The sequence below is a fragment of the Dasypus novemcinctus genome, chromosome 30 (assembly GCF_030445035.2).
Source record: "Dasypus novemcinctus isolate mDasNov1 chromosome 30, mDasNov1.1.hap2, whole genome shotgun sequence".
Classification (NCBI taxonomy): Eukaryota; Metazoa; Chordata; class Mammalia; order Cingulata; family Dasypodidae; genus Dasypus; species Dasypus novemcinctus.
Genome location: NC_080702.1, coordinates 37,943,086 through 37,966,001, shown reverse-complemented (window position 1 = coordinate 37,966,001; position 22,916 = coordinate 37,943,086). Strand labels below are relative to the sequence as shown.

At 37.2% G+C, this 22,916-nt stretch overlaps 1 pseudogene; it reads left to right on the top strand.

Annotated features, from left to right (window-relative positions):
- The window catches only part of LOC131272950 (vomeronasal type-2 receptor 116-like), a 41,502-nt pseudogene extending 18,788 nt beyond the window's left edge, over window positions 1-22,714 (top strand).
- The last annotated feature ends 202 nt before the right edge of the window (window positions 22,715-22,916 follow it).

Sequence of the window (22,916 nt, the reverse complement as noted above, 5' to 3'; positions counted from 1 at the left end):
ATAATGGACTTTTCTTCACTTTAAATACTTAGTAGCATGCAATACGAGAAACAGTCCCCTAGAAACTAGTTTGCAGGGAAGACTAGCTGCCAACAAGTTTTCCTGTTATAAAATTACCTTTTATTATTATTATCAATTCAGTTTTATATATATTTAATAATGACTTTTTGGAATTAGCCATTTAAATACCTTAATTTAAACAAACAATGCTTTGTTTAACTTCTTATAATTATTTATAACCATAAAGATTATAATTATATTATTTTAAGACAAATTTTACCTTCACAGAACACAGTCCCTTACTTAAAGTTACCACAATACCTTCTACAACTTGCCACATGCATTTTAAGTTCCAAGAGTTTATGAAAAATTAGCCATCCTACTTTAAGATAGAACACACTTTTAGAAAAAACTTATTAAATTTCAGTCAACTTTCCCACAAACTTTTAACCTTTATTAATATTCATTTAAGTTTTACATCCTTCATTTTATCCTGTGAAGAAAAATAAACTATTCATTTCAATCTAGGGAAGAATAACTTTTTATGAAAAGACTTACAGTAATTTTGTTAATCAAGACTTACAATTTTTAGCATTGTAGAGATCTTATTAACATATAAACTTATGTATTAATATAAATGCTTATTTAATTTTTTAGCCATTTGAATAGAGCTCTTTTAAAAATTTTTACCTATTAATTTATATTACCATCTGGAGGTATCAAAATATACACTGACATTGAACAAATAGACAAACACAAAATGATTACAACACATTAACAGGAACATACAGTTTACAATGGACTCATAATTCTTACTTTATTGGTATAACTGCTTTTAAGTCCTCTGTTATATCACACCTTAGATTGTACTTTTTAAGATTTCTTTTGGAATCCATGTTGCCTGTAACATGCAAGCTTGTGCTTGGAAACATTGTTATCAGTTATCAGCAATCAGTTAATGAGGGCAAGCATGCAAAAGTTTGGCTCTCAGAACTGGCTGCCTCTGAGGTCTGAGGCATGAAATATGCCTCCCTTGGTTGGCCCCTCGGGACAAGGTATGCACCTACGCCTCCCCGCAGGGGAAACTCACGCAAGCCCCCTCACACCACCTCCGTCTGGGCCAATCTCAGGGCCTCCTACCTCGTAAAGGCACGCCTGCTCTCTTCCACCTATCAGCGAGCTGTCCAGCTCAGCCCTCTCAAATTTAAGCTCTCCCTACTAACTACTGACCAGCCTAGTAGACGAGTTCTGCTTCTATGCCCTTATAAGGTAACAACAGCTAATCTAGCCTATCAGAACCCAATCACCCTCCACCAATCCCCTCTCTTCATACTCTATAAAACTGCTTGTACTTCCTCAATAAAGAAGACCTGCGCCATCCGCCTTGTCTCTGCAGTTGTCCTTCGAGTCACTGTGCGTCCTCTCACGCCTGTGCCTCCCCACCCCGAGCCCCCTGTCTAGAGAAGCGGTGGCTCCTCACCTCAAGTTAAGATAACTCGAGCAGCATAAAGGTTGTTAAGTTCTTATTTAGCAGTTTAGACAGACGGTTAACACATATTTTTGGATTATGACTCTGTAAGACTATACTGAGACTTGAAATTCTGGAGTAAACTATAGATTTAAAACTGAAAATTCCTTTCAACACCATGATAAAAATTTTCTACTAATTTTATTGTCTTGGTTAAATAAGCCCAATCAGAATTAGCATGGAAACAGAACACCATTGTTGCCACGTTTTTCTCTTTTTCCAGTGGCTTAACTCTATTAACCCCCACTAACCTATAGCTACATTGTCATGTAGACAGCAGGGGGTTTGCAGAGTTGCTGCCAGAATAGTTTCCTCATTTTAGTTAACACTTTAACAGAGAGCTTTCTTACAAGCCTGATTTCACTAACAAGGACTTTATTCAGTAATTTTGCCTGTTTTAGACCTTTCAATAGTTTAAAAGGTATTAGTTCAAGATGGAACTCAACACCTCCCTGAGGATTATTAGCATCTGATGGAGTTGGTGATAATATAAAAGCTGATCATAATTGTATGGCCTCCGGATCCCCTTGTTGAGATCTGTGCAATAAAGAGGGCATTAAAGGTTTCTGAGGAATGGAGTTGGGAACAATTATATTATTAATATAGAGTAAAGTGTCTGATTGTAAAGGATCTAAGGTGGCAGCAATTTGCTGGCAGAAAGCTCACACAGATAATGGTATAGTTTCTCCCTTTTGATATGCTCTATGTAGCGCCCTCATTACCTGTTTCCACTGTTTAAGATTTAAAAGATTCTTTCCTTCTGGCTGAAACCAGTAACAGTGTTTTTGTACTAAAGTAAAAAGTTCAAGTAAATATGCAGTATTCACTGTGACTCCAACAGTTTTTAAAAGAGTTTTCAGTACCTGTGAATATTCCTCCAGACATCCCAGTTGATTTCCCATACCCTGATGCTAGTGGAAACAAAATTGATTAAAATTCTTACCCTTATTTTCTGACCCAGGTCACCCTATGTTGGATGTCTCAACCTTTCAGGAAGGTTTCCTGTTTCCCTATTTCCAATATGACCATGGAAGAATCTCTGCTACAGTCACTACTTTGGGCCCCATGTTGGGCACCAGTTGTTGGTGTTGATGGACCCAAAGGGTATCGGGAATGAAAGACAAAGAGAGATTGGGATCAGGGGTTCTGAGAGCATTGAAGCCTCAAGCTCATCAGACAACTTTATTGTTTACAAGGGGCAACACGTATTAACTATCAGTATTACCCACAGTCTAAGGAATTTTAAAAAATCTTATCTCAAGGTACAAAGCCTAGGTGTTCTATTCACTATAAAAGGTATGAGCTCATCTTGTCTTTCAGCCTTTAACATCTTCAACCCATTTGCTGGGAACTCTTAATCACCACATTCCTTAGGTTGCAAGCATAGCCATGGAGACAGCACCAGCATGAAGACAGCATGTCTTTCCTTGAGAGGCCACTGTGCCTCAGTTTCCAACATTAAACAACCCATGGTTTAAAGTAAATAGCATAATAGGATTTTTAAAATATTTACATTGAAAATAACACATTACAAGTCTTATGTGATGGGGCTAACGCTATCCTTAAGAATAATGTATAAACATAAATTATATATATGTGTGTGTATTATTAGTATGAATATTTAAATGTAAAATAGCTGCTTATAAGTATCAAAAACTAAAATAAGAACAGTAAAGTAAAGATGAAGAAAATAAAAGAAAATATTTAGTAACAATATAATAAAAGATGAACATGAGATGATAAAAAACTTGAAGCTAAATCTAATGAAAGACAAAACTAATAAAATGTCAGAATAATGAATTAAGAAAACTTGCATAATAAATAATGAAAGGTCTTAAAAGTGGTAAATATGTACAGAAATTTTAAATCATAAAAGGAGAGTATAAAAATCTTCATGCCTATACATTTGAACATTTAAATGAAATTCACAAATTCCAAGAAAAATAAAAGTCAGCACAACTGTTTCAAGAAAAATGGAAAATCTTTAAAAATTCATATGTAGTTAGTATATTAAACCATAGATTAAAATGAGATATCATCTCAAAACATTTTTGGTGACCTACATTTCATTGGAAAATGCAACCAAGTTTTCAGAGAAAAAAGAAACTTATTTACTCAAAATCTTCCAGATGTTAGGAAACTTTTCCAGATAGAGGAAAATCTGTAAAAACTACACATTTAATTTTATGAGAATAGTTTAACATTGGTACCAAAGCCTGAAACCATTGTTGCAAGAAGTAAATTTACAGACCACTTTTTCTCTTGAGGATAAACTCACATTTCCTTAAAAGAAAAGCTGCAGTTCAAATCCAGCTTTATTTTTATAAAGAAACCATTGTGGTGAAGTTTGCTTTATACAAAATAATTCAGTACCTGATCACCCTGAAAATGAGAAAGCATCATTTCCAAAAATTCAGGAAAACATTTGATAAAATTCAGCATTTATTATGTATTAACATTCATTATTCAAAAACAAACAACAAAAACATTGCATGCCAAATTAGATATGGAAGGGAACTTCAAAGTTGGATAAAATATTTAAAATAGATCTAGCCACATGTAGCATCTATAAAGTGCTTTCTAAAAAGCACAAAACAGATAGAAAATACCGTAATAAAAAGGGTCTGGCTTGTGCATAAGCTCTTCCCACAAAAACATCTTGAAATATGCTATGCACATATGAACTAGTGTTCAGACTAATTAGCCACCAAGAAATTCATAATAAAATTATAGAAAGAAGCACAAAACCTCCCCCATAATAGCAAAAATTAAACAACTTCCTTGTCAACGGTCTAAGAGAACATGGTACAACTGGAATAAATTTGCTTGTTGGTCTGCATCATCCAACAAATCACATTTGGAATTGTGTTTACTGTAGCTTTGTCCACTGTATTGGCCAAAACAATCACAGGGCTTCTGGCCTTCAAAGTCACTGCTCCAGAGAGAAAGATGAGACAGTGTTTGGTGTCAGGAGCACCTAAATTTGTTATTTGCATTTACTCCCTGATCCAGATGACACTCTGTGAAATCAGGCTGGGAACTTCTCCCCCATTCATTGATAAAGATGCACACTGTGAACCTGGTTATAGCATCATTGAGTGTAATAAGGGTTCAACCACTGCCTTCTACTGTGTCCTGGGATACCTGGGCTGCTTGACCTTTGTGAGCTTCATTGTAACTTTCATGGCCAGGAACCTTCCTGACACCTTTAATGAAGCCAAATTCTTGACCTTCAGCATGTTGGTGTTCTGCAGGGCTTGGGTCACTTTTCTCCCTGTTATCACTTCACCAAGGGGAAGGTAATGCAGCTGTCAAGATCTTCTCCATCTTGGCTTCCAGTGCTGGTTTACTAGGCTGCATCTTTGCCCCAAAGTGTTGTATTATTTTGTTAAGGCCAGATAGGAACACTCACCATGTATTACAATATAAAACACATCCTAGGGGCAATAAGTCTTCTTAAATTTTAACTCATATGTTTCTTATAACAAATACAGGGACTAATGAAAGTCTAGTCCATGCTTGCATTCAGGTATTAGTTAAAAACACAATGTAATTTACTTTCAATTAACACATAACTTTCCTACATTCTCTAAAAGTATTCAGGAACATATCTCTCATCTGCTGAGATCAGCTCAGCAATAGGTCTGCATGAAGGGAAGTTGACACAGAACTGAAGAAATAAAAGCACAGAAAGACAAAAGGGGAAACAAAGATGGGAACAGGGGGTTTCCCAGCTTCTGAAACTGAGAGCCTCAACCTTAGTTTCCATATCATATTTATTTGAAAGCTAAAGAGCAGCTGTTTGCTACAGAAAGCACCTTGCAACATCTTCTACAATAGCAGGAAGCAAATGTAACATTTACAGTAACAGGAAGCAGTTGCAACATCATCTACAATAACAGGAAGCAACAAATAGGTAAGCCAGTTTCCCACAACATTTCCCTTTTTTGTTTTTTAAAGCAACAAAGGCAGATTAGGTGGTTTCTTATTGCTTCACACCTCAAAAGGCTTGTTGCATGCTTATCATTTAAGTAGCAATGTCAAAGCAGAGAACAGTACTCTATACATAATCCAAAACTACAGCAGATTTATACAATCTCCAACTAACAGATGGTTTATATCTCATGCACTTAAGATTTCTTACCAGCAAGACTATATTTATGTGGCCTATGGGTGGGAGGCTGTTCATCCCTTCATAAGTAACCTAAGTGGTCTGTGTCCTGACTTGTGGCGGTGAGATGGTAAGAGGCTGCAGACCTGCCTTTGGTGACCATGGCAACAACTCCAGGCCTAGAGATACACTTTAGCAATGCAAACTCTATAAACTTTAAATATTCAAGGAAAATGCAAACCAAATGTGCTTAAAGCTTATCTAGAATGTATAAAGTCCATGCTAAAAGCTTACCTGGGATGAGGAAGATATATGCTAATTCAAACCTATTGAGCATTGAAACAAAGAACGATGTAGCTCTTACCCTGTATAAAAGGAACTCAAAAATCTTGTTCAAGTCTTGGATTTGAAACAGAAAGCTCCCAATTCAGGTCAGTCATCAATAAATCATTTTTCCTTTTCAAAATCATTCCTGAGTCCTAGCCTTACTATATGCAAATAATTGAACCTCTCTCAACTTCTACATTTCTGGGAACTCATCCAGAATTTCAAATGAAGGTCAGAGATGGTAGCATTTTGCTGCCACTTCCAAATCCCCAAGGAAGCCAGAGGACTTGGGTGAACCCCAAATCTGGGTGTCCCAGGATTAAATATAATCCAGAAAAGATGTGGGCTCCACCAGAATCTTCCCAACAAAAATCCAGGGCAATGGAAGGTCTGAAGAGAAAGATTCTGGGAATGAAAAAGAACTCCAAACATGGTAGAAGGTAAGACTTCCCAGGGAATCACAGTCTATAGAAACCTAGCTTTAATTGCTAGGGAGAGAGGCTGATCACCTCCCAAAAGAACCCCAGTAGTCCCAGAAAAGTGGGGGGAAGCTGTTTTCTCTAGTTATGGAAAAAGGAGAAAAACTGGGAAAAAGCCTGGTGTTTTGAATTTGTCTAACTGCATGTTAGAATCCGGTACAGGTCTTATATCCACTGAAGGAGTGGAAGGTTGATTATAATAGGGAGGGCTGTTTATAGGTTCAAATCTTAACGTCCTGGAAATTGGTCTGGATTTTTGAAAACTTGGTTACAGGAAAATGGATAGACTTTACTAGTGAAGTTTGGTCTGGGTGTAAAGTTAAACAGTGAAAAAAGTCTAGGTGGAATCTTTTGTTATGGTGCTAAATTGGGAATGAATTCACTTTATACCAGATGTTAATGTTAAGTGTTCTCTCTAAAGTTTGTGATGGCTGTGGGGGCAGCCATGCTGAAAAATGTGGGAAAGTTTAGTGACCTTTGTGCTTCTGTTTGTGTCAGTTCAATGCTGGTGTTGGAGTTGTATGGTTATGTAAAGAGGTGGAATTTAATTGAGCTAGAACCCTCCCTTGCCATTGGCAAGGGGGTGAATTAGATTATGGGGCAAAACTGTGGAGGCTGGATGTTTACACATGCTCTGTTTCCTTGTCTCTGTTCTGCCCCTTTGCCAGGGCTTGGAGGCCATCTGTGTCTGCACCATACACCCAGGTTTGTTGGGGCTACTCCAGTCAGGGAGGCTGAGTCCCCAGAAGGGGTGCCAGATTTGAGTAGGTTCTGTCTGCCCATTTTGGCAGAAAGCTGGAAAGGGGGGAGTGGCTTTCCCCTTTCCAATGAGTCCACATCTTCTATTCATAACCCACATTCCTATTTGATTGCTGTGCACCATACTGCCTGGAGGGGGGAGAGGTGAAGGAGGTGAAAAGCAGCATCAAAATGAATGCCATAAAGTTACCTCCCTAGGATGTCAAAGGCCAAAGTACATTTGCATTCTGCCCAGGTTCTTCTACTTCTCTTAATCTCTCTGTGAGACTATAGAAATACTTTGAAATGTTTTAAAACTCTAAATTTGTCTGAAGAAAAGAGGCTATCACTTGAAACAATAGACCTCTAAACACTTGATGGCCTTTTTTTAATAGACTGGCTAGAAACTTCAGAGTTTTGAAACTACAGAGAAGGAAGAAAAACAGGGAATGAAACTCCACTTTAAAAATCTGTGTTTGACTTTTGTCAGTTGCTGGAACCTAAGAATTCACGGTAAAATCTAGGCTAAAAATGAATCTTTAATTGCCAATACACTCTTGCTTGTGAATTAAATGCATAACAAACAAATAAGAATTTGTTCTGGTACTAGGAAAAGGCAGAACTTCACAAAATTGTTACTAATAAAATTCTTGTAGCTTAATTAATAAAAGTATCCAATTTGGCTTAAGGTTAAAACATAATGAAAACTGTAACTAAGAGTAAGATCATTTATAGATGCATTTATATTATAAAACAGCAGCAAAATAATAGCAGAAATTATAACTGGGTGAATTTAGTCTGAAAATATTATTGTAACTGTAAATTCTAAATGAACCTTACCTTGATTTTTAGTTACTTCAAGTATTGCCTCACCCCTTGCCTTTTCTTATGGTTATTTCATAACAGCTTCTGCCTATATAGTCCAGGGAAGTGCTGGGACATCCCTGTCTCCTGTCCTACTGGTATTAGTAACCCTGCTTTCTCTCATGATTCCCAGTGTGAACTAAATCACTGCCTGGTGAAATTCTTAGCTCTCAGGGTTGAATGACCACTGGATTTTTATTACCTCCCAGGACTAGGGGAAAAAAGTCTCCTGCATTGACTGTAGGTGTTCCTAAGAGTGGCAATTGATGAGAAAAACCAGTCTCCCTGAGACTGCAATTGCCTCAGTAAATATACATAAAATAATCTTGTTGCTTATCCAAAACACTGCTAAATTCAAAGTAAAATATAAAGTTCTAAAACAAAAAAGAATTATGTTAAACTTTGGGAATATTTTGGTTACAAACCACTAGTTAAGAAACAAAATTCTTATGCAAACTAAGAAAACGTTTCAAGAGTCTTTAAAATGTTTTGCAGTCACTTATTTTGTAAAAATAAAAGTTTTAAGTAGCTAAGTCATGTTTTTGTGTCAAACTATTCATGTCTGCCTATCTGTTCAAATTGTTAAAAATTAAGTATGCAGTTCTATAAGTAATATATTTTTCTGGAACCCAAATTAAGCTAAACAGTATATAAAATAATGCAAATTATAGGTAACATCAATGAGTTGTGTTTCTGTGTCTAACTCTATTTGAGTCTGCCCAGTGTATGTCTTCATATATCAGGATGATATTATCAGGATGATAATATCAAATTAGCAAGTGAAAATTCTTAAAAGAGATCGATTCAAATTGCTAAAAATTAAATATGAAGATATATATGTGAATAAATGTTCCTGGAAACCAAATTAGACTAAGCAGGACAGAAAAGTCATATAGAATTCTGATTATAGAAACTATTGTGTAAGAGCCTTCTCTTTGCAAGAGTTTTGAGGGTGGGACTAGGAGTGGCAGATAGAATTAAGACTCAATCTGTTTACCCTGCAATTTCCCAGTTTAAATCTTTTAACAGCCTTAAAAGGAGTGGTTAGTGGTTCTGTTGCCAAATTTCAGTAAGTAAAGAAAAGTCCATAAAAGCTATGGAGAGTTCTTTCCTGAATTATGTGATTATAATGTGTTTTGGAACCTGATAGTCAGTATGCTTTTTAAAAATTATTCAGTTTCAGAACATAAACAAATAAAAGGAATTTTAGCTTCCTGTAAAAAAAAAACTGCATAAACTATAATGGTTTCAATTCTGTTTAGCTTGAGTGTAATCTCCCATATTTTATAAATTACCCATTAAGTAAATTAGCATTATATGTACAAAATCTTTGGAGCAATGAAAATTGTTAGGTCATGTTCATGAAATTAAACTAAAGAAGAAAAATTGTAGATATGCTCTCTTAAATCAATAAAGTGAATGTCTTTGGTTAGGAATTGTAATTTAATGTGTTTATTTTAATGTAAAGTAACTAGTCTATGTTTTGTGGTCAATTATAAAAAGTTGTAAAAATATTTTCCAAACTGAAAACGTTTAAATGGTTCTACTTCTAAAAGTCATTATTAACTAAAAACCTGGATTGATATTGGTAGCAAAGAATAACTTTGTGATAATAAAATCTGTTTGAATGCAACTGTAAAGTGCATATTTAGGTAAATAGTAATGAAGAGTTATCTTGATTCTACTAGAAATCTTCTGTTTTCATTTTAACTATGATTAATAGTTATTTTTCTCTATTACTAAAGTTATAGTATTACTATTATTTCCATGGTAAAAAAAAAGTATAAGTAAAAAAAAAGTATATGTAAATGAAGTCATTTGATATATGATGTGTTAATTTAAAATGATTAAAAATATATAAAAATAAGAAATAAACTTTAGCATTGTCAAACTCTCTTGTGCATTCAAACTAGGTCTTGAATACACTGCAGGTTGCCTCTCCATGTGAGTTATTTGCTAGGCTGGTCATTGAATACCCTAAATTAGAAATATTTGCTATATCAGCCTCTGGTTCTGCTCCTGGAGTTGATAGAAACTACATTGCAGTTTCAAGTTCCTGCAGCAGCCAATGATAACTCATTACAGCCAAGCATACAATGGGTATTGTCTCCAGACTGGCACTGTTCCATAGTGCCAGAGAGCACTGTGCACCAGGCTGGTAGAATACTGGAAATTCTCTCTAGGATCAACGATGCTGTGACTTGCTCACTGTGTAAAAAACATGTTAAATGGAGTCATGATTACCAGGATACTGTAATAAAACTTAAAAACAATTGGCATTATGGCCTGCTCCTGTGGAGAGATAACATGTAAAGTATTACAAACCTGAAACTTAAAACTATTTAATTGCAACTCTGAATCCTTATGCTTTAAGTAATACATTAATTAATATTAAATTCTGTACTTTTACCCTGTACTAAATTTATGCCTAATAATTAAAATGATATCTTTTCTATTTTGAATCAAGTACAAAAGTATATTAGACATGTTAAATTCCTGGTAAATTCATTTTCTAAACAGTTAATAAACATGTCTAAAGAGTAAAGTGGCAGTCTCAGCCAGGATCAGTCAACTTACTATTCTACTGTACTCTACTGTGTAGTAAAAATGAGGCTTGCTTGCTAATAATGGGTCACCTATTGAACAGACAAAATTACCACAAATTGTACAATTAAAGCCAAAATGTAAAAAACCTTTATTCTGTAGTTCTGATCACTCCCACAGCTAAAAACTAAGAAAATTGACAACTTGGTGCACTAACCCTGAATGAACCCACCTGCTCAACACTTTCATCCATTATTTCTTTTAGAAATTCAATAGACATTTGGTCATCAAACAATATGAAGAACTAAATATTAATCTGGGAGTGATGAAATGAGTAACACATAGCTCCTTTTACAAAGCAATGAAGGTAATGAAAAAAGAGCAGTATAGGAATTCATCAGCTTAAACTAAAGTTAGTATAGGAAGTAAATAATGAAGATTAGAGTGGAAAATATGAAAAAGAGAATGGAAAAACAATTGAGAATGAATGAAACTAAAGGTGGGTCCTTGGAAGAGATCAATGCAATTGCAAATGATTAATTGAAATTTAAAAAAAAGGAAGAATGCAAATTACTAAATCTAAAATGTAATTCAGATATTACTAGATATTGCCGATATTAAAGTGATTATAAGAGAAGACTATGAGAAATCGTAGGCAAACAATCTAAATAATCTTAGACACTTTCTCTGATAACTTCAGGTTGAGACACAGAATCTTCACAGGTTCTGGGGGAATGTGTCTGCTAGTAAAAGGTGAAAGAATTATATGATCTGAAGAGAAAACAGAGTATGAAAGAGGTTGTTTATGTGGGAGGAGTGGGTTGAGGGGTTGGGGTGTATATGGGGACCTCTTATTTTTTTTAATGTAACATTTAAAAAAAATAAAGAGAAAGATAAATAAATAAATAAATAAAATATCTGATAGAAACATTCATCCATGGATGTTTGTGCAGAACTGCTTTCATATAATCCACATATGTACCTAAGAGCACAATTAAAGGATGATTTAGTAAGACAATATTTATTTTTCCAAGAAAAGACTAAACTGTCTTCTCTTTCTTCCATTGTATATTCTTACTAACAATGAAGAAGAGCCTGTATTGTGCCACACTCTCACAAGCAATTGTTATTGTAAGTTTTTATGTCTTTAGTGACCTTGTTTTATGCCACAAGCCTTGAAGTGGATATTTGTTCTGCTGCTACACAAAACTCAAGGGCAAACACAATAGCTTCAATGATGTACACAGTTGTCACTCCCATGTTGAATCCCTTTATCTACAGTTTTGGAAACAAAGACATATAGCAGGTCTTAAAAAATGTCTAGCCATGTGTTACACTGTGGGGCTCCCAGGCTTCCTGTTGACCAGATTGGAGGTTGCCAGGTCTGAATTACCTAAACTCTGGTGGCCCACACCACAGAGACTCACACCTCTTGAGTCCTCAATATCTCAGACTTTCCAACCCTGAATCCATCACGCACTGAGGTCCATCTGAGGTCCTTAAATGCCCTAGCCTTCAACGTTGGCGTTTTTTCTTTATCGTTTCATTTTGTTTTGTTTTTATTTTCATTTTGAATTATTCTTTACTTTTTTCAATTTCCTGATTGCTAACACCACATTATCCCTGAGACTTCTCTCACAGCGTATCCCCCAAAGTCTTTTTTTACTCAGTTATTTAAGGTTTTTTTTGTGTGTGGTAGGTGCTGTGTAGTGGGTGTTTTAATTCTGGTTCGTGTATATCTATTTTTTTTTCTTTTTTTCTTTCCCCTACCTGTTCCCCACCCTTTGCCCACCCCCTTTTACTTTCTTCCTCTCATCCCTTCCCCCCCTTTTTTTTTCTTTCTTTTTTTTTTCCTGTTGCCTCTTCCCCTCTTGTCCCTCATATTCTACTTAGTTTATTTTAACTCAATTATACAATAGGTGCGGCAGGAAACACCTCACATTCACTGGGATTCTCATCCTCCACTGCCTCATTTCTGTGTGAACTGATTTAGGCTACCTACACTATCCTCTTTCCCCTACATCTTGATATCTGCCACCATCTACTGTCTCTCCTATATTCCACCTCCCACCTCCCTTTCTTCGATCCATGAAGGGTCTAAGTCTTAATTCCTAATACCTTTGTTTTGTTTTCTGTCTGTTATCCACACTTGAAACTAGTACCTTTCTTTTCTCTTCCCCTCTCTCATGAAAACAATAGCTTTTTAGCTCATACCACATTCCTCCCATATTCAATCATCTACCTCATAATAAGTACGCTACCTACTGCTATAACTCTACACAATTTACATGAATCTAACCTCCATCCTCCCAGATCTCATATTCTTGTTTTGTTAATATAAATCACAAATACTACTATACACTTTTCCCTTGCTCACACAATTGCCATTCCCCAACACTAATATACTTTCTCTTAAAGTGAACTTAACCAACAACAAGAAATTAGAATAAGAAGGAAAAAAGTGGCAAAGAGAAGATATAACACCTATGCAAAAATAACAGCTAATTAACCTCCAAGAATAGACAAAGAAGCTAAGGAACTGATTAAATCCGTCAAGATAAAGAGATGACCAGAAAGCAACAAAAATCTACAAACCAAACCAATAATCAGGAAAACATGGCTGAATCCATTCAACAATCCAAAAATCATGAAGAGGAGCAAAACTTTGCACAAGCAATGAAAGAGCTCAGAACATTTATCACCGACAAATTTGATGAAGTAATTAAAGCGGTTAACAACATGAAGACATCACTTGGAGGGGAAATTGCAGACATACGCAAAAACGTAACAGATATGATGGGAATGAACACCACAGTTCAAGAAATCAAAAATACACTTGCAGCAAATATCAGCAGACTAGAAGAGACAGAGCAGAGAATTAGTGATGTGGAAGACAGTACATCAGAAATCAAACAGATAGTAGAAGGGGTCAATAAGAAGATAGAAAAAATCCAGTTAGGACTTAGGGACCTGAATGACAATGCAAAACGCTCAAACATACGTATTATAGGCATTCCAGAAGGTGAAGAGAGGGGAAAGGGGTTAGAAGGAGTGTTGCAGGAAATAATGGCTGAAAACTTCCCAAATCTACTGAAAGAGACAGATGTGCATATTCAAGAAGCACAGTGCACTCCACTAGTCATAAACCCCAACAGGCCCACCCCAAGACATATCCTTGTCAAATTATCCAATGTTCAAGACAAAGAGAAAATCCTAAAAGCAGAAAGAGAAAAGAAAAGCATCACATACAAGGGAAGCTCAATTAGATTAAGTGCTGATTTCTCATCTGAAACCATGGAGGCAAGAAGGCAGTGGTATGATATAGTCAAGGTACTAAAGGAAAAAAATTTCCAACCAAGAATACTCTATCCAGCTAAACTAGCATTCAAACATGATGGAGAGTTCAAAATATTCGCAGACAAACAGAAACTGAAAGAGTATACCAACAAGAAACCTCCCCTTCAAGAAATTCTAAAGGGAGTTCTGCAGGAAGAAAGGAAAAAACAGGAAAGGCAGAGTTGGAGGAGAGTATAAGACCAACAACAACAAAAAAAAAGACAAAAAAAATACAAACAAAATATGACAAACACAAATCCAATAAAAATATGGCTAACACAAATAATTCCTTGAAAGTAATAATACTGAATGTCAACGGATTAAACTCACCTATCAAAAGATTCAGACTGGGACATTGGATAAGGAAATATGACCCATCCGTATGCTGTCTACAAGAGACACATCTTAGACCCAGAGACGCATGGAGGTTGAAAGTGAATGGCTGGAAAACAATCATACAAGCTAACAATAACCAAAAAAAGGCAGGAGTAGCTATATTAATATCAGACAAAATAGACTTTAAATGTGAAACTATTGTGAGAGACAAAGAAGGATACTACATTTTAGTGAAAGGGAAAATCTGTCAAGAAGATCGAACAATCATAAATATCTATGCCCCTAACAAGGGTGCCTCTAAATACGTCAGGCAAACGCTGGAAAAACTAAGTGAAAGAATAGATACATCTACAATTATAGTGGGGGATTTTAATACACCACTATCAACTCTGGACAGAACATCTCAAAAAAGAATCACCAAAGAAACAAAACATCTGAATAGGATATTAGAGGAGCTCGATCTAATAGACATATATAGATCGCTACACCCAAACACAGCAGGATATACATTTTTCTCAAGCGCACATGGATCATTCTCCAAGATAGATCATATGCTAGGCCACAAAGAAAGGCTGAACGAATTCAGAAAGATTGAAATCATACAAAACATTATCTCTGACCACAGTGGAGTCAAGCTGGAGATTTGCAAGGGACAGAAGCCCAGATTTCACACCACGATTTGGAAATTAAACAGCACACTCTTAGAAAAACAGTGGGTCAAAGAGGAAATCTCAAAAGAAATCAATGACTACCTTGAAACAAATGATAATGACAACACAACATACCAAAATTTATGGGATGCAGCAAAAGCAGTACTGAGAGGGAAGTTTATAGCCATAAATTCATATATCAAAAAAGAAGAAAGAGCAAAAATTGAAGAACTAACTGCACATTTGAAGGAATTAGAAAAACAACAACAAAGTAACCCAACAGGAAGAAGAAGGAAGGAAATAACAAAGATAAGAGCAGAACTAAACGAAATAGAAAATAAGAAAGCACTTGAACAGATAAACAAGACCAAGAGCTGGTTTTTTGAGAAGATTAACAAAATTGACAAAACTTTAGCAACACTAACAAAGAAAAAAAGAGAGAAGATGCAAATACACAAAATAAGAAATGAGAAAGGCGATATCACCACTGACCCCACAGAAATAAAGACTATCATAAGAGGATATTTTGAAAAACTATATTCCAACAAAAATGACAATCTAGAGGAAATGGACAAATTCCTAGAAACACATAAACAGCCCATATTGACAAAAGAAGAAATTGGTGATCTTAACAAACCAATCACAAGCAGAGAGATAGAATCAGTTATTAAAAATCTCCCAACTAAGAAGAGCCCAGGGCCAGATGGCTTCACAGGTGAATTCTACAAAACATTCCGGAAAGAACTGACACCAATCCTGCTGAAACTATTCCAAACCATCGAAACAGAAAGAACAATACCCAACTCCTTCTATGATGCCAACATTACCCTAGTACCAAAGCCAAACAAAGACATCACAAGAAAGGAAAATTACAGACCAATTTCTCTAATGAACCTAGACGCAAAAATACTTAACAAAATACTTGCTAATCGTATTCAACAACACATTAAACGAATTATACACCACGACCAAGTGGGATTCATCCCAGGTATGCAAGGATGGTTCAACATAAGAAAATCAATCAATGTAATACACCATATAAACAGATTGAAGGAAAAAAATCACATGATTATATCTATTGATGCAGAAAAAGCATTTGACAAAATACAGCACCCTTTCTTGATAAAAACACTCCAAATGATTGGAATACAAGGAAATTTTTTGAACATGATAAAGAGTATATATGAAAAACCTAAAGCCAATATTGTTTACAATGGAGAAATCCTAGACTCCTTCCCTCTAAACTCAGGAACAAGACAAGGATGCCCACTGTCGCCGCTCCTATTTAACATTGTCTTAGAAGTACTTGCTCGAGCACTGAGGCAAGAACCAGAAATAAAAGGCATTCAAATTGGAAAGGAAGAAGTCAAAATTTCATTATTTGCAGATGACATGATCCTATACATAGAAAACCCTGAGAGATCTACAACGAAGATTCTAGAACTCATAAATGAGTTTAGTAAAGTCGCAGGTTATAAGATCAATGCGCAAAAATCAGTAGCATTTCTGTACACCAATAATGAGCAAGATCAGGAGGAAATCAAGAAACAAATACCATTCACAATAGTAAATAAAAAAATTAAATACTTAGGAATAAATTTAACTAAAGAGGTAAAGAACTTATACACTGAGAACTATACAAGATTGTTCAAGGAAATCAAAGAAGACCTAAATAAATGGAAGACTATTCCTTGTTCATGGATAGGAAGACTGAACATTATTAAGATGTCTATCCTACCAAAATTGATCTACACATTCAATGCAATCCCAATAAAAATCAATGCAGCCTTCTTTAAGGAACTAGAAAAACTAACTATGAAATTTATTTGGAAAGGAAAGAGACCCCGAATAGCCAAAGACATACTGAAAAAGAAAAACGAAATTGGAGGAATCACACTACCTGACTTCAAAACATACTATAAAGCTACGGTGGTGAAAACAGCATGGTATTGGCATAAGGAGAGACATATAGACCAATGGAATCGAATTGAAAGCTCTGATATAGAACCTCACATATACAACCACATAATATTCGATAAAGCCACCAAACCCTCTCAACTGGGAGAGAGTGGCCTATTCAACAAATGGTGTCTGGAGAACTGGATAGCCATATGTAGAAGAATGAAAGAGGATTACCATCTCACGCCTTATACAAAGATTAACTCAAGATGGATCAAAGACCTAAATATAAGAGCCAAGACCATAAAAACCTTAGAAAGCAGTGTAGGGAAACATCTACAGGACCTTGTAATAGGTAATGGATTTATGAATATCTCACCAAAAGCACGAGCAGCAAAAGAACTAATAGATAAATGGGACTTCCTCAAAATTAAAGCCTTCTGCACCTCAAAGGAGTTTGTCAAGAAAGTAAAAAGGGAGCCCACACAGTGGGAGAAAATATTTGGCAATCATATAACTGATAAGAAACTTATAACTTGCATATATAAAGAACTCCTATATCTTGAAAATAAAAAGATAAACAACCCATTTAAAAAATGGGAAAAAGACTTAAACAGACACTTCTCTGAAGAAGAAATACAAATGGCAAGAAAGCACATGAAAAAATGTTCCAAATCTCTAGCTATCAGGGAAATGCAAATCAAAACCACAATGAGATACCATCTTACACCCATAAGATTGGCAGCTATGAAAAAAACAGAAGAATACAAGTGCTGGAGAGGATGTGAAGGAAGGGGAACACTCATCCACTGCTGGTGGGAATGCAGAAGGATCCAACCATTCTGGAGAACAGTATGGCGGTTTCTCAAAACACTAGCCATAGATTTGCCATATGACCCAGCAATACCACTGCTGGGAATATACCCAGCAGAACTGAAAACAAGAACACAAACCAATATATGTACACCAATGTTCATAGCAGCATTGTTCACTATTGCCAAAAGTTGGAATCAACCCAAATGCCCATCAACAGACGAGTGGATCAATAAAATGTGGTATATACACACAATGGAATACTACTCGGCTGTAAGAACAAACACACTACAAACACATGTGATAACATGGATGAATCTTGAGAACCTTATGTTGAGTGAAGCAACCCAGACATTGAAGGACAAATACTACATGACCTCAATGATATGAAATAAACAAGCTGCCCTAGATAGCAAGAGACTGAACGATAGGCTTGCAGGAAATCGGAGGGTGGAGGAAGGATATGAGCCGATGTCTGCAGGGGTGGAATTTAAGACGAGATGGTGGTAAGTATGAACACAAAGAAGAGATAAAAGGGGGGCAAGGGGTTGCCTTTGCTTGGGGCTTTGCGGATTTGAGGGTGGCTGGGGAGGGACGGATGGGTAACGTTGCCCAAAAGTGGGGGGAGGGAGGGGTAGCATACGAACCAGGAGAGGGTCAGGTGTTGGTGGAGAGTAAAATGCCGAGAAAATCATATCAAAATATAATAAAGAGGGTTACCTGTTTAGAATGCTCGGAGGGGAGGGTCTGATGCAGGACGGGCTCCTGGGGAATGTCTAAATGCTCATTCTGCCAGAGTGGGTGACACCATGGGGTAGAAACCCAAGTAGTGAGAGTGGGGGTGGACCCACATCCTGGGGAGGACTAATGCCATCCAATAGAGGGAACTGTATCCCTCGAGAGAAAGGGTGGCTCCCAGGGCATTGGGGCAGTTGAGCAAGTTAGGCCCTGAACACTATTCCATCTATCTCTGGAAGTGGCTCCTCAGGAAATGGAGGTTGGCTATCACTGAGGGCACCAAGGTGGAAGGGAAAATGGACGTTAAATGTGTGGAACCAAAGTAAATGGGGGGTAAGAGAGGAGTTTCTTGAGAGTACACAAAGATGGATATAAAACATGTAATATTACACCATAACATATAGGAGATGACAGACTGATAATGTAAACCATAATGTAAAACATAGGATAACTAAAAATGTAAAGAACTGTGTATCCTAAAGTATGCACCATAATGTAAGCACAGATGCCACCTTGTTAGAAAGCTAATGTCTCAGACTCTGTACATCACTTTAAGTAAATATGATATGAATAGGGCGTAAGAGTATCACTGTGGAAGGGAAAAGGTTTTCTGGTGGATGTGTGGGAGTGCTGTATATTATATATATACATTGCTGTGGTCTAGGACTCCTGTGAAGAAAAGCTGAATAATTAGGGGGGGGGGGGGGAAAGAAAAAAATAGGATGTGGAATTTTTTCAAGTCAACATTCTTTATCTAAGTTCTTTAACTTTATCCAAGTTCTTTATCTATCCTTTAAACTCATCGCTATATGCCATTCCCTAGTAAGGGACCATGACATTATATTGGGCTTCAAATTTCGGGGAGTTCTGGATCACAGAGTGTTTCAACAATGGCAATGGAGGGATACTGGTATGGGATACCAATGACAGGTGATATATGACTGACAGGGAGCTGTACAGAACATATGTCCAGGGTGCATGGTAATGTTTGGATATACTCATAGTGGCAACAATTAAAAACCACAGTAGGGGGGGTACTGGGTTCCTGGCCAGTGGTGCTCTGTCATGGTCCCTAGGGGAGCAGCGACAGTCTCCCAGGAACAGTGGTGGGGACCGGGAGGGAGTGAGGGTTCAACAGTGAGCCCCAGATGCTAATGACTATGCTTGTGAGCTGATAAACCCAAAATAAGAACAAGGCCTAGAGCAACTTTGTGCCTGGGAATTTCCTTCTGTCAGCCTTCATGTTACTCAAATGTGGCCAGTCTCGAAGCCAAACTCAGCATGTAAATGCAATGCCTTCCCCCCAGCGCGGGACATGACACCCGGGGATGAGCCTCCCTGGCAATGAGGGACCACTATCAACTACCAACTGATGATGCAACTGGAAAATGACCTTATACGGAAGGTTCAATGCGGATCAGCAGAATATCCATGTCTACATAAAATACCATGACTTTAAAATGCTGTTTGACCTAAAGTAAGGGGGAAATGGAAAGGAGAAATGAGTTTGTATGGCTACGAGTTTCTAAAAAAGAGTCTGGAGGCTGGCAGAAGGTTTGCCCTCATGCACAACCGAGCAGAGTCAGAGAGACAGATAAAGCAGATACAACCCCCAGATATTGGTTCCTTTGAGGGCTAAAGAGACCCATGGGAGTTATGGTCATGGCCGATGGGGTTAACTACCAGGGCAGATGGCCCCTCTTTGGAAATGGTGTTTATGTGTGATGAATCTGGACTCAGATGGGATCTCCCTTCATAAGACTTTCATGCTAATGTGCTGGAGGTGCAGTTAATGTTGGGGTTTAAGATATATTTAGGGGATTTGAATCTCTGGACTGACAATGTGATAGCCAGATCCTGAGCCTCAACAGACTCCAGCACCTACAATCTGATTTATTGGACTTACCACACTCAGCTAAGATGGAGTTGAAGAAGGACAACCACCACACCATGGAGCCTAGAGTGATTACAACTGAAAATGGGAGGATTGCATCCAGCATCCATGTGGAATCTGAGCCTCCTCTTGACATTGAGGTGCAATGGACACAACCAATCCGATGTCCACATAGAAGAGGTGGCATTGGATTGGGAAAAGTGGACATGGTGGCTGATGGGTATGGGGAAAGGCAGGAAGAGATGAGAGGTGGAGGTGTCTTTGGGACATGGAGCTGCCCTGGATGGTGCTTCAGAGGCAATCACCGGACATTGTAAATCCTCACAGGGCCCACTGGATGGAATGGAGGAGAGTATGGGCCATGATGTGGACCATTGACTATGAGGTGCAGAGGTGCCCAAAGATGTACTTACCAAATCCAATGGATGTGTCATGATGATGGGAACGAGTGTTGTTGGTGGGGGGGAGAGGGGGGGTGGGGGGGTGGGGTTGAATGGGACCTCACATATATATTTTTAATGTAATATTATTACAAAGTCAATAAAAAATAAAAATAAAAAAAAAAGTGAATGAAATAAAAATTATGAAAGAATATCATCACAATCTTACTATTAATTATATTCATATGTTATATTTAGTATATTTACCATCAATCCACTCTATCATTAGTTTTAAATATATTTTTATTACAAAGTTGGCACTTAAAAATTAATCAAGCACATGTGTAGAATTTCAATACAACACCCTTTCAGCAACACACGAAAACATAGGGCAATATTTGATATTGATTTTGAGATAATACCATCAGAATATTACCACCAGCCATCATTCATATTGTATATGGCATATTTTTTCCAAACTCCTCCATTTTGTCTCACAACAATGCAGTGTCTTGGTGGGTTGATGAATGGCGCCCTGCATGATGTTATGCATGTTTGTTTCGTAAGTTCACAACTTTTATTTTATACTTAGTCCTGGTTAACGTTCATGTATTAGTGAAATTGATTAAAATTTTAAAAAGTGAAAGAACTATATAAACATATCCTGTGAAATGAATGAATCTCACAAATAATTTTGGTAAAAGGACCCAAGCAGAAGTAAGCTAAGGGCTTGAAGTCAAGGGCATAAATTATTTGGAGATTTGAGAGGGATTAAATGATTTTGAGGTATTAGATAAGAGTCCTCTAGAAGGCTGGGCATGTACTAGTCCTTGGACTGTGTGGTATTACCCATATGTTCACTTCCTCATAATTCATTAATGTGTACACTTATAGTTTGTTCCCTTTTATGACTATATGTTACACAACAAGATACATATTTAAAAAAATAAAAGAATGGAAGCTCAACAGTAAATTGTAACTGTTATCAAATTGAAGGACAGAATTTCTGAAAGAAAGCCAGAGATCTAAAAGAAAGATTAGAGGAAGGAAAACAAGCAGATTAAAACACAGGGTTATTTAGAATCATCATAGACTGAACAGATTTGGCTGAAATTGCCCAGTGTTATTCTTTTGGGTTCAGTTAATAAGTGAGAATTACTGAACACGGGCTGATGACACTTTGCATTTCTTGTCAAACATAGAGTACTGTGTGAATTGTCCGGATCATCAGTATGCAAACAGTGAGAGGAGTCGATGCCTCCAAAAAACTGTGAACTTCCTGGCTTATGGAGACCCTGTGGGGATGACTCTGGTTGGCACAGTACTTTGTTTCTCCTTCCTCACTACTGTTATTTCTGGGGTCTTTGTGAAGTACCGGGACACTCCCATTGTCAAGGCCAATAACAGGACTCTGAGCTACATCCTCCTCATCTCCCTCAAGCTCTGCTTCCTTTCCTCCTTACTCTTCATCGGTCGTCCCAACACAGCCACCTGCATCCTCCAACAAATCACATTTGCAATTGTGTTTACCGTGGCTGTGTCCACTGTCCTGGCCAAAACAATCACTGTGGTTCTGGCATTCAAGGTCACTCCTCCAGGGAGAAGAATGAGGCAGTGTTTGGTGTCAGGGGCACCTAATTTTGTAATTCCCATTTGCTCCCTGATCCAAATGACACTCTGTGGCATCTGGCTTGGAACCTCTCCCCCATTCATTGATAAAGATGCACACTCTGAGCCTGGTTATATCATCATCGAGTGCAATAAGGGCTCACCCACAGCCTTCTACTCTGTCCAGGGATACCTGACCTGCTTAGCCCTGGGGAGCTTCACTGTAGCTTTCTTGGCCAGAAACCTGCCTGACACCTTTAATGAAGCCAAGTTCTTGACCTTCAGCATGTTGGTGTTCTGCAGTGTTTGGGTCACTTTCCTCCCTGTCTACCACAGCACCAAGGGGAAGGTCATGGCAGCTGTGGAGATCTTCTCCATCTTGGCTTCCAGTGCTGGATTACTAGGCTGCATCTTTGCCCCAAAATGCTATATTATTTTGCTAAAACCAGAAAGGAACACTCAGCATTGATTATGGATTAAAACACATACTGGGGCATTAAGCTGTTTTAAGTTATAATTGAATATTTTCCTGCACTAAACAGAAGGCTTTAAGAAAATCAACATCATGCTTGCATTTACCTTCACCAATTATGAAGTAAATCTCATTTTTCTCCTCTCTAAAAATATCAGGAGAATGACAACCATAGCCATCCAACTTTTCTACATTAAAT